General features: G+C 42.7%; 1 long non-coding RNA gene across 2 annotated transcripts; it reads right to left on the bottom strand.

Annotated features, from left to right (window-relative positions):
• Positions 1-619: 619 nt before the first annotated feature.
• On the bottom strand, positions 620-11543 carry LOC111922942 (uncharacterized). 2 transcript variants are annotated; one of them, XR_015284140.1, is made up of 3 exons: positions 11294-11543; positions 1092-1533; positions 620-760 (listed from the first exon to the last, which is right to left on the bottom strand). It is a non-coding gene; the product is annotated as an uncharacterized LOC111922942 (long non-coding RNA). The 2 variants fall into 2 exon arrangements; XR_002860828.2 differs by lacking the exon at positions 11294-11543 and adding an exon at positions 1996-3083.
• Between the last annotated feature and the right edge of the window lie 517 nt (positions 11544-12060).

The raw sequence follows: 12060 nt of genomic DNA, 5'->3' as shown, positions 1-12060 counted from the left end.
AAGTTGGAGTTGAAATCTGGACCCGTGGGCAGAAATCACACAGCAGCAGTATCTTTGTAGCAGATTGAAGTAACACTGGAAGAGATATGTCCACTCCTTGGTAGGTGCAATTATACTTTTACAATATTCATGAGAAAGAAGCCCAAATTAAAAAATATGGATATAAATTTGGCCTGTCCAGTGGGTCAAGACCTAAATGTGCCACTAGCTTGAGAAGATGAAGTTAGACAACATAAATTCCTGGGCAGGATTTGCATTCACTTCAAGGCATCTGAACTTGGAGCTGGTTGGGAGGAGGGCTGAGGCATGAACAAGTGATTTCCCTATGAAATAGCTTCTGACAAACATAGAGAGGGCCAGAGGAGCTGCTCCAGCTGTGGGAGCCTCCAGCAGCCTCTTCTGAAGTGGAGGGATACTGAAGGAGGAATTAAAAAATAGATCTTTCTGGGAAATGAGGCTAGTTCATAAGAGCTTTGTTTCATGAGGCCAGGGAGCTGAAGGGGTGAGCCAATTTAGATCAGTAACTCTGATAAACTGTCCTAACAGCAACCTGAAAAATCCCTCACAGGTCTCTTCCCCTGAGTCTGTGGGTCTTCACAAAGAAAGAGAAAAGCCTGAGCACTTTTTGTAGCTTTATTTCAGGGTTTAGCCCAGCATGACCACACAGCAGCTTATTGTTTGTTCAACAACACAGCAGGAATTTCTTTCTCTCTCCAACAGAAAGAAGGTTGCTGGGATCCAGGAGAGGACCAGAGATATTCTAAATACATAGGAAAGGAATAAATAGAAATATTAGAAATGTTGACCCTAGGAGTTAAAAAGAGCAGTTATATTGTTCTCTGTGAATGTCCACTGCTGAAACCACAGCAGTCCAATCTCCAACAGGGTTTTCATAACACTACCACAATACTTAACTATTAATAGAAGCAATTTCTATCTGGATTGATGGGAAAATACTACAACACAGATGATTTCATTGATCTCAAGAAAAGGTGTGAAAATTAATTTCATCAGGGTCAAGGAAGAGGAGCTTTTCAAGCCTATCCTCATTTCTCCACTTCCTACAAGAAATTCCCTTCCCTTGGTCTCACCTCCTGCATGAGTCTTCTTTCCATCTCAGACCAAACCAAGCCAAACCACGCTTGGCTCTTGCTGGCTCAGGCCACCAGAGGAGAGCAGAGGAACTGAGGCAGTTTCTACATCCCTTAGGATCCTGAGCTCTGTCTGTCAGTGGTAAGTAGAAGGTAGCTTCATTCAGTTTTCCACCTTTGGAACAATTTAAAAACCTGCTGAGGTCACAATTTGCCATCATTTTACATGGCTCCATTGTCTTCAATGCATCCTGGTTCAGGCATCCAGTGAATCGAAGGCTCTGTGCCATTCCTCTCCAAACCTCAACATCTCTCCCCCGAGGCAGGCAGTACTTCCCAGAGCAGTTTCCTTCTCTTTCTCAAGGAATCCCAGCACATTAGCTCCACCTCTCTGCAAGGCTCCTCAAGAAAGTTCTTTTGTATAAAACATTGGCTCCGATAACTGCAAATGAAAGACAAATTCAGCAGATAAATGAGCTGGATATTATTTTATTGTAATTTAAACAATCATTTTTGAAGTGTGTAAGATTATATAGAACCTGTAATCAGAGCCAAGAGATGTCACTGAATAATACATGACATGATATAAATTAAGGAAAGAATGATTATATGTAATAAAAAGAATAAGAAATTTCTTCTTGTAGGAAGGATAGGAACCACATTATTGCTGAGCAGAGAGTGATAAAAATCATCTCCTTATGAATAAAGCAATGGGAAAAGGAAATGCCAGAGAGAATGGAAACGACCAAGGAAGGCTTGGCCAGGACTTAGTAAGCAAAGCCAGGGGCTTATAACTCTTCCCAACAGAGCAGTGCAGTGAGGCTCACAAATCATTTATTCCACAACCAATGTATAAACTACTGATGAGTATTTTTTTTGTTTTTCAAATGATTTTACTTCCTACAACTTCTTGGCGATGAGCTGAGTCGTGTATAGGAAGGGAATTGTGAGCCCAGGAGAGCAGCTTCCCCCATGCTGGAGCTACCCTGTCTGAGGGCACAGAGCACAAAAGCCTCTCCAGTCCTGGTGTTGTTCTCACAGACACCCCTGTTCCACCCACAGATTTACCTCATTCTGAGTCAGCTGAGGGGTTAAAAGTGCATCCATTCCATGGAAATTCAGGCCTCCACTACATCCTATATTGAACAGCTATACAATAAAATAAATAGCCTGTGTCCAACCAGCCACAGTGGGCTAATCACTCAAGACAGGATCATCAGCCACCAGGATGTGATGATACCTCTAAGCCAACACTCAGAAGCTTCTAGCTTTTAAGGACAGTATTTATTACTGCCTGTCCCTCAAAAGCTTGTATCCCTGAAGATAGCATGGCAGACTATAACTTGTACCCCTTAAAGCAGAATTATTCAACCAGATAGTTGAATAGAACTTCCTATAGAGTTGAAAAACTTTTTACCCAGCTTAGAGGAAAAAGATGAGAAATATAAATATATGCCATGCTGAGGACAGAGCAGCAAATAACTGTCCTGTGGTCTGAACCTCCACTGCCTTGCAGAATGAAAAACAAGGTGGTGCCCATACTCCAGACAAAAATTCTGCCACAAAGGTGACTTGCAAGGTCAGATTTGGTAGACCAAAGGGTTGTTTTCTGAAAAATTTAGTGACTACCCATAGTGCAAGGTGGCAGAGAATCAGACATTCATCTGCTGCACTTGAGAACTTTTACTGGAAATCAGCCAAAATTAACTTCCTGTTAAAGACAAACCATGATGTTTCCAGGCTCGATCTACAGATAAAGATGTGCCTTCAGGTACATCAGGAGCCCTTTTGCCTCCTATCCCATAATACATCAGCCCTTCAGGAGTTTTTCAGCATAGGTATGACACCTTTCAATTGCTTTCTTCCTTTGCAGCCAGCAGGAGAAAATAACCTTATTATGTTGCAGCTTGGGCTGGGAGTGAGAGGCAAAAGGGCTGCAGTGCTCACTGAAGAAAAGCTGGGTCAGCAGCCTGAGCTGGCATGGAACAGGGCTCCCAGCTTTTCTGCCTGGGTGGAGCAGCAAGTTCCCCAAATCCCAACAGAGTATTTTGCAATAAGCAAAGGATTTATTGGCTGGGCTTTTTTTCAGTGCTCTGACTTCTGAAAAGGGAGAAATGCCCCCTTAATCAGGAAAGAAATTATGTTACCACAGTAATTTAGCATGCAGGATTGATTTCTAAATGAAAAAAATATGCAGTCTTAACATCATGTCTAGAGTCATTTCATGTACAATACATTCTTCTCCATATTTTCTTCATTATAAAAATTAATTCTTTCAACTTCTACAGCTACCATCCCTGGTGGATGCATATCCATTTTTGCTCCATTATCTGTTTACAGGGGAGCATGTCCAGCAGACTGTCTTGTAACATTTTTCCAATGAACAACAATGAGCTCAGAAAGGTATCTTGCAAATTCTACTCCTTCTGAGGTGACCAAAACCTTATTTTAAAAGATATGAAGAAAGCTTGGAAATTGTCTTTTCTGACTAGGAGTATTTACAGATCTTTTTTAAACTCTATCTGTTTCTTCATGGTTGGTTTGCAAGTTAGAAACATTGAGAATGCCTTGCTGAATAGTAAATATTAATGCAAATATTAATTTATTTAAGCTGTTTTGAAAGACTCAGTGTCATATCATGCCTAAAGAGAACCATTAACTACTTTTTGAAATTTTAATCATTTTAAATACCCATGATCTTGACAACCCTCTCCTGCTTTTCTCCATCTCCACTTGCGAAAAATTTTGGATAAAATTCTGTTAATAAAGCCCAGTATATCAAAAAGAGAACAAACCAATTTTAATAGGTGAATTATCCTTCTAATTTTTATATTGCACTTACCTGGTCTCTTTCAGCAGAGATCTCAAAATATTTTATAAGACCATATTGAGTGATAGATAAATTACACCTAATAACACAACAGGGGGTAGTACAGTTAGATAAGCAGAAACATAGAAAATTCAATTGTCAAAGGTCAAATAAAAAGTGATTTGTAAAACCCAGGCAAGCACCTAAAGACTAACTATGGTTCCTGCAATTTACTTTATGAAATATGTCAAGCCTGATTTGCAACTGCCTTCATCTTTGTGTAATTATTTAGTGCAGTGCAAGACAAGTGTAAAACAGGAGTAAAATGGGTGCCAAATCAAAATAGCACAAGTATGAAAGGATGAACGAGGGAGAAGACAATGCAGAATCCCTAAATTCTTGCCCATCATGACCACCTTGTCTCTGGTTCATTAACTCTCTTGTTTACCTACCAACATAAATGATAAATTTTGTAGTGCTCTGTTGACAAAAGGGTTGGCTAGTTATCATTTTGCTGATGGATGACTCTGCAGAAAATTAAATCATTATAGGTGTACTCTAGGTGTCATACCACTTTTTACTTCTAGTTTTTCAGCAATGACATGTAAGTAGAATGGAGTTTTTTGGTGGGTTTTTTGGTTTTGTTTTTTTTGTGTGTGTGTGTGTGTCTGTGTGTGTGTGTATAGCTACTTGTATATCAAGTAGCTAAAATCTAGGTCTTAAATTAAATAGATTTCTCTTAAACATAGGTTTATATCACATACATGGATATCTGAACTCACATCTTGTTGCATAGGCCTCAGGTGAGACTTGTATCATGACAGACATCATTAAATGCAACTTGGTTTGAACAAATTATAGAAAGTGTAAGGTAACATTAAAATACCTCTCACTGAAATACGAAGTTACTAATTTAGCAAACTGCTTCTCATAACATTATCCTTTCTTGTTACCAGATGCTCCCAGCCAGCACTTCAGAACACACTCATTCTCAGTAGGGACTAGCAATTTATAATAAAGCATTTGAGATGTTAAGAGACAGTCACTAGACCCACTGTATTTTGGAAATGTTATATTGGAAAGATATTTTAGTGGCTAATGCATAGCCTACATAATAAAACACTGGTGAGGAGGAGGAGATCTGATGATACTTTTTGTTTTCACTAACCACAAGAACCCTTAACTCTACTCAAGTTCAGATGTAAATATTTTATTTTGACACAAAATGCTTACGTTTTGAAACAGTTTGTCTGGGTTTCACTGTAATGGTACATTCTCCTGCTGTGAGCTTTTGGTCCACGCCCACCTTTGGTTGGGACATTTTTTCTCAACAGTCTCACCTCCTCTCTTACAAAACAACCTTTTCCCACTACTTACAAGACCTGCATTTGGCTCCAGATGGGGTAAATACTGACAGTAACATTTTCAACAGCCTAAACAAAATTAGAAAAAATATAATTCAGAAGCTGTATTTATGCCCATTTCATTGTCTCCCTCTGAGAATTATTTTTTAAAATGTTGATAATTTGTCTTGGTTTTTTGTTGTTGTTGTTGCTCTTTGGTTTTTTTCTTGACAGGATAAAAGCCCATGTTAGGAAAAAAAAAACCTTACATTTTCATCAAGGTCTTCCCTTATGTCTCCCAAAAATGAAATCAAAAAAGAAAAACAAAATATTCCTTTTCTTTAAAAAAAAAGGAACCAACAAGCAAAAAAAGGCAGGCGTTTTTTTAAATCACAAAACCAGAAAAGACACTGCAAGTCACTTTTAAATTAACAGCAACACTAGCTCATTCTGCTGAATATGATATTAAAAAATCTGTTTAAAACATAAATTATAAGATACCAGGCTAAGTGTTTTCTACAGTGATTCTTTGACTGAAGTGCTTTTCATGGTACTGTCCATCCAAAGACCTCACAGCAATTTTCCAGCACTGATGCGCTAACTCCCCTGACATTGACAAATACACTGCTGTTCTCTTTAGCAGTTATGGGAGCTGAGTCACAGAATATAAAGTCTCTCACAGGAGGCTTTACAAGAAGCCAAAGTTTTCTAGGTGTGTGGGTTCTACAACTCAAAAGGCAGGCAATTTCCTCCACCCTGGAGGTGCCAGGTTCAAAATCCTCAGCTGTACCTTCAGCAGTGTGGGTCTAACACACCCTCCTTCCCCCTCCGTGACATGGACATTTTCTGCAGCCCACATTGCCACTGCCACGTCAACACCTCCAACCTAAATCTCCTGAATTTTTCTACTATAAATATGCCTGGGCACAATTCTAGAGAGGTCTAGATGGAGGATTTTATGTGCTCTACTTGAAAGCCGCCCTCAACTGCAGACCTACCCTGAGACACCCAGCTGTTGTGTCCTTGCACCTGGTGCTTCTTCCCAAGCTGTCATGTTTAACTCCACATGCTCCTCAATATCCAGTTCACTCCCAAAGCACCTCCCTCACCTCACTCCAATTCCCACTCAAGTTGTCTGGAGAGGGGGTGGGAGCATAAAGACAAGGAGGAAGAAGAAAGTCTTCCGTTAAAATGGGCCCCAAGATACATTCATGCTACAGTGAGAAATGGTGTTATCCTTGTTTTCCCCACCTCCCTTCCTCTCCTCCCTCACATCTACTCCCCTGCCTATGATCTGTATTTCTCTCACAAAGATTTGATAATCCTTTCCAGGGCAAGAAGAGGAGCCATGTGGGGCAGGAGTGAGTGATGCAGGAGCTCACAGTCCTTCCCCCAGCCCCAGGCCAGGGCTGCTCCCCCTGTGCCCTGCCCAGGGTCCTCCCCTGGCAGGGACTGTGCCCCTACTCCTGTACATCCTACATCCTGTACAGATGCTTTGTGTGTTTGGGAGCACATGGGAAAAATGCCAGCTAAAGAGGAAGCAAGCCCTTCAACTTGGCTCAAATACAGTTTTCAATGCTTATCCTTTTAAAATGGCATCAGCATTGCACCACAATTAGCTTTTAATGTATCACTGCCTAAATCCATGTATCTTCATTCCAAGTATTATTTGCTGTAGAAAACATCTTATGATGACCTGCCACCACAGCATACACATCTGAAACACATTCCAGGATTAATTAATTTATTAATTATCATAAAATATCATCATCAACATCGTGCTGTCAACAGCCTGTGTACACAACTTAGGGAGTACACACACCTTCTCTGAGGTAACACTGGCTTGCATAAATCACAGTTAGGCAATAATCACAGTGAATAATAACTAGAATTCACAGTACAGCACTTTCATCTTAGGGAAGATGAGAGTGACCAGGGTGAGAAAAATACTCCAAGATCAAAAGATCTTGCTTGTGCTGGCAGAAGAGGCTGGCAGATGAGAAATACAATGAACCCAAAAGCTACAAGCAACTGAATTTACCATTGGTTCTTGTAAGCAATGCATGATCAGTAAAACCCCATTGGAGTCATGTTGGAAGCATATGAGGAAATGGGGAGAGGGAAAGCCTCACATTAGGTGAATCTTCCTGAGCCATGACTTGTTTTCCACAAAGGCAGCTGGAAGTGTTGGAAGTGAGCACTTTATACCAGAAAAACAATAGCAAAACAATGTTTCTTCCCCCTTATTGAAAATAAACTACAAAGCAGAGTTCCTCCTCAAGGCTTCCTAGCAGGGCAGTGGGAGCTCCTTTTCTCCTGCTCAGTTTAGCAAAACCATGCAGGAAAGGGAGGTGATAATCCCCTGGCGACATTTCACTTAACACTTCTCTGGGAGGCAGTAATTCCTGTGTGCCACAGGAACCAGAGAAATGGAAGAAGGCTCTGTCTCAGAGAGTCGTGTTAATGTATTTGCAGCACATAAAGGACATTATTATGAGTTTAATCCAAGTTTTGATGAAAGCACTGTAAGGCCTTGGTGACATTAGGCACTTTCACCAGGTGCTGTTTGGCAACCCTAAACACTGAGAGGCTTCAAATCAAAGGAAACCCAGGCGTGACCCAGGGACCAGATATGCAGATTCCACACACTGAGCACGAGCCCACATCCTGCATCCCTTACCTTCAGTGTGAGGACAACAGTTCTGGCTTCAGTAAATAAGCAAACATAAGCACATAGACACAAACCCAAAAGTAATAAAGAGTATGTCCTGAGTTGATTATGAAGTTAAATTGGAGCTTTATTATATTGGGGCTGTATGATGAATTTCAGTTGCTAATTCACAGGAGAAGGCTGGGAGCATAAAAACTGGGTGACTGAACCCTATCCCTTCCTTTTTTTAACAACTTATTTCCTCCCTAGACATCCCTTGGCTCATCCACCAACCTTGTATGCACAGGTTCTCTTCAGCTTCTTTGTACACCTAACATCACGTTTTCTTCCAAGCTGGTTTCTCTTCACCACCAGTAACAGCAGTGCTAAAAGCAGCCCACATGCTAATGTATCCTTATACATTTTTAAGGGCTGTTGTGGACTAAGACCTGTCTCATGAAGAGATGGAGAAAATAAGAGAGATCAGGAAAGTGGAGCTAATTAAGGCTGAAAGTGTTAGAATATCAATATGAGAATATATCTGTAAATTATGGCCTTTGCTATTTTTAGCTATCATTTCAGAAACAGCAATAACGATGGATACCACCTTTGTACGTCAGCTCCTCAAAGGCAACTTGTCCTCATGACTTTGCCACTGCTGCATGAATAGGAGATTCTCCCTCAGCAGACAAGGAAGGCAGAGCAGCTCTGCATGGGACTGTGCCCAGTGATTTAGCTGCAGAGCTGCCACTCACTTTGCCATGTTGCTGAAGAGAAGCTAATTAGCCCCACTGAAAGTCAGGCTTTATTAGCCTCAGTGCATGTTTGTTAACCTTGTCTCACCATCAGGGACAGCCCTTGGCCTGCACAGGACAAGGGTCTTTGCAGCAGATGCCTCCACACAGACATGCCACATGTTCTGGGTCTGTCCCTGGTGCAGTGTGCTGCCCCAGTTTCCCCAGTGCCCTGCTCCCATTTCTTTCCCCCTACTTCTCCACATGCAAACATGGCAGAGGACCTTCACCAGAAACAGCATTTGCCCTACAGCTGCTGCCCACCACAGCAGTAACCATACACACTTCTGTTACAGCGGTGCAACTTCAGCTTTTTACACTTTCTTTGGTCAGAACCACACAGAATTGCCAGGCCAGAGACAGGAATCAAAGCTGCCTTGAGTCCTTGACTACTTCTTGTATTACAAGCCCAGCCTTCCTTCTCTAAGCATCCTTTTGGTTACTGCTGAGAATACAAACCAAGGTTGTGCATTATCTTTAACAGAAATGTCTCAGATGATCCAAGCCATTGGGAATGAGTTCCTTAAGCCTTTTGGCTGGACCCCATGAGCTCATTTCTATTGTGGAGCATTTCTGGAGCCTGTTGCCCTTCTGTACTGAAACAGCTACACAGATCAGGACCTGGGCACAAAATTCTCTCCATGGCACCCCAAGCCTCCAGGTCTGCCCATGTCCTGCCTTCTCCAGCCATCCCTGTGCTGGAACAAGCACATCTCTGCAGTGACTCTAACAGGCACACACTGTCTCTATGGCAATGAGAGACAGGAAGAGCCTGGGAAAGATGCTGCAGAAAGGACTGTCTGGCACCAGGAGGAGACAGCAGAATGTGCAGAAGACCAGAGGGAAACATTCCCTGCAGGCTTAAGAAAGTGATGTGGCCACGGGATGACAATAAGGGATCCAAAGGAAGACAGCAAAAAGTGCCAGTTTGTTTCAAGTCAGGTTTTCCTCACCATTCATGTTTTCATTACCTTTTATCTATAAGGGATTAAATTTTAACCGCAAGGTATTATAAAAAGTGCTTACTGCACACCATCTAGCTCAATCTCCATCAGGTTCCTGAAAACTGTGAAATGTAACCTTTCCAGCTTTCCAGTGCAGAACTGCACTGCATGTTATGCACTTTGTTGCAGGAGAGGAAGGGTTATTACGAAATAACAAGAACTGCATAAGAGTACTTTCAGGTGCTCTCTGTATTTGTGTCAGGCTTTTTCCTCTTTGGAAGAACTGCAGTTAAAAGGCATTACATTAGCATAAAAACCATATTTAAATAAAAAAATACCTACTATTATAATTGATGGTTCAGAACAGGAAAGGAAAGAAATTAGGACTTCTAATTCATTCTTACCTATTTATTGTTTCCTTTTTAACATTTCATTCAGACAAGAGCAATGAAATGGCCTTGCCAGACTCAGTCTCTGTTTATAGATACCTTTCAGTACTCAGGTACTTGTGCCTTTTTGCCTCATATACAAGAACAAGGGAAGTACATTTAAAAATGTACACATTTTAATTTTGTCAAGATTTGACGTGTCACAAGAAAAAATGCAATGAAAGTCTACAGGTTTCTGCTTCTGCTGTAGACCAAACTACTGATCATGATCAAGATAATATGACAAGTATTATTAGTCACATTAATTGTTACAATTCATACCCACAAATTGGTTTTAATCCTGTATGTAGCTATTTGCTTTCAAAATCCAATAAAAACAGAAAGGTCATTTTTCTTAAATCCCTAAAAAGAAGTTATCTACAAAAGCTGCTGCATTTCATCTCTCTAATTTCAGAAGGCAGATTAAGAAATGGGGCAAATTTTTACTTGCACCAAGTAAATTAAGAAGAAATGCAGCACGCATTTCCAGGCTTATTCACCTGTGCTGTATCCCTACTGCATGCTCTTTCACAGCCACCTATTCCCTACAAGTGAGTAGGAGTGAGGGAGAAAGTGGGAAGAATGAAATATTGGGACAAGAAGCATATAATCCTGAAGTCAGTGGAGAAATCAATATATTGATAGTATATCCAAGTTCCATATGTGTGTGTAAACAAAAGACCAGGACTTACATATAAATCTGCATATGGTATATGGGACTTCTGAAACAACTCCCTGAGACATATATTGCTGCCCTACTGCTGTGCTTTTCAAAACCCACATCTTTTCTAAAAGAGAAAATGTCTGCACCTAGCAGATTCTAACTTTGTGTGGGTGTGTAACCAACTTGGTTACCAAAGAAACTAGTTCATGTTCTACACCGCTGAAAACTAATATTACTATTAGAATAAATAATTGGAAAGAGAGGAAAGGAGAGGGAAAGGGGAAAGAAAAAAAAAAAAAAAAAAAAAAAGGAGAGAGAGAAAATTACTGCACTGCAGATTTGTAACAACCAATTAATGGCCAGGGAGAGAAATGCCATAGCCTCTGTCACAAAATTTTCAGTCTCCCTACACCGACCAAACAAGCCTTTGCTTTCAATGCAAATATTTCAAAGGCAAGCCTACACTGCTGTGTTCACGCACCACTGCACTGCCTACACGACGTGTTTTCTGCATAAGTGAAGGAAAGTTGCAGACATCTTGTACTGTTGCCAAGACACTCTGACACTTACTCAGAGACACTCTGCTGCTGCCGCTGCTGCTCAGGAATCCTCTGACTCCCTACGCTCCAGTGCCGCACCCGGGCACTCCCCGGCTGCTTACACCTTCTGCCTTGCTTCTCCATAGCACTGGATTTGCCTTTCTTTTCTCCAGCAGCATCCACCTGTATATGTGGAAGGTGAACAAAACCCCAAAGAGCAGAACTGGACCATTTCTTTGGGGCAGAAATGCCGTATTACTTCATGCTCGCTGTGCTATCAGGGTAACACCCATACGCGTAACGCAGCCTCGGGCCAGCACCACCAGCTGCTTTTTCGGGGATTTCTGTCGGGTTTTCCCGAAGTGCCACAGCAGCGCTCGAGGTCTGTGCCCGTGTCCCGCGGCAGCTCCCGCGCGGTGCCGCGTCCCGGCAGCGCTGCCCGACACCGCCGCCCCGCGGGCCCGCCGCCTCCCGGGCTGCCCGGAGCCCCTGGGGCTGCCCGGAGCCCCTGGGGCTGCCCGGAGCTTCTGGGGCTGCCCGGAGATCCCGGAGCTGCCCGGAGCCCCTGGGGCTGCCCGGAGCTGCCCGGAGCCCCTGGGGCTGCCCGGAGCTCCTGGGGCTGCCCGGAGCTGCCCGGAGCCCCTGGGGCTGCCCGGAGCTCCTGGAGCTTCCCGGAGCTCCTGGGGCTGCCCGGAGCCCCCGGAGCCCCCGGAGCTGCCCGGAGCCCCCAGAGCCCCCGGAGCCCCCGGAGCTGCCCGGAGCCCCCAGAGCTGCCCGGAGCCCCCGGAGCTGCCCGGA

This window comes from Cyanistes caeruleus, chromosome 3 (assembly GCF_971803275.1).
Source record: "Cyanistes caeruleus chromosome 3, bCyaCae1.hap1.1, whole genome shotgun sequence".
NCBI lineage: Eukaryota > Metazoa > Chordata > Aves > Passeriformes > Paridae > Cyanistes > Cyanistes caeruleus.
Note: the sequence above shows the minus strand (reverse complement) of the source record. Positions and strands in the feature narration are given on the sequence as shown.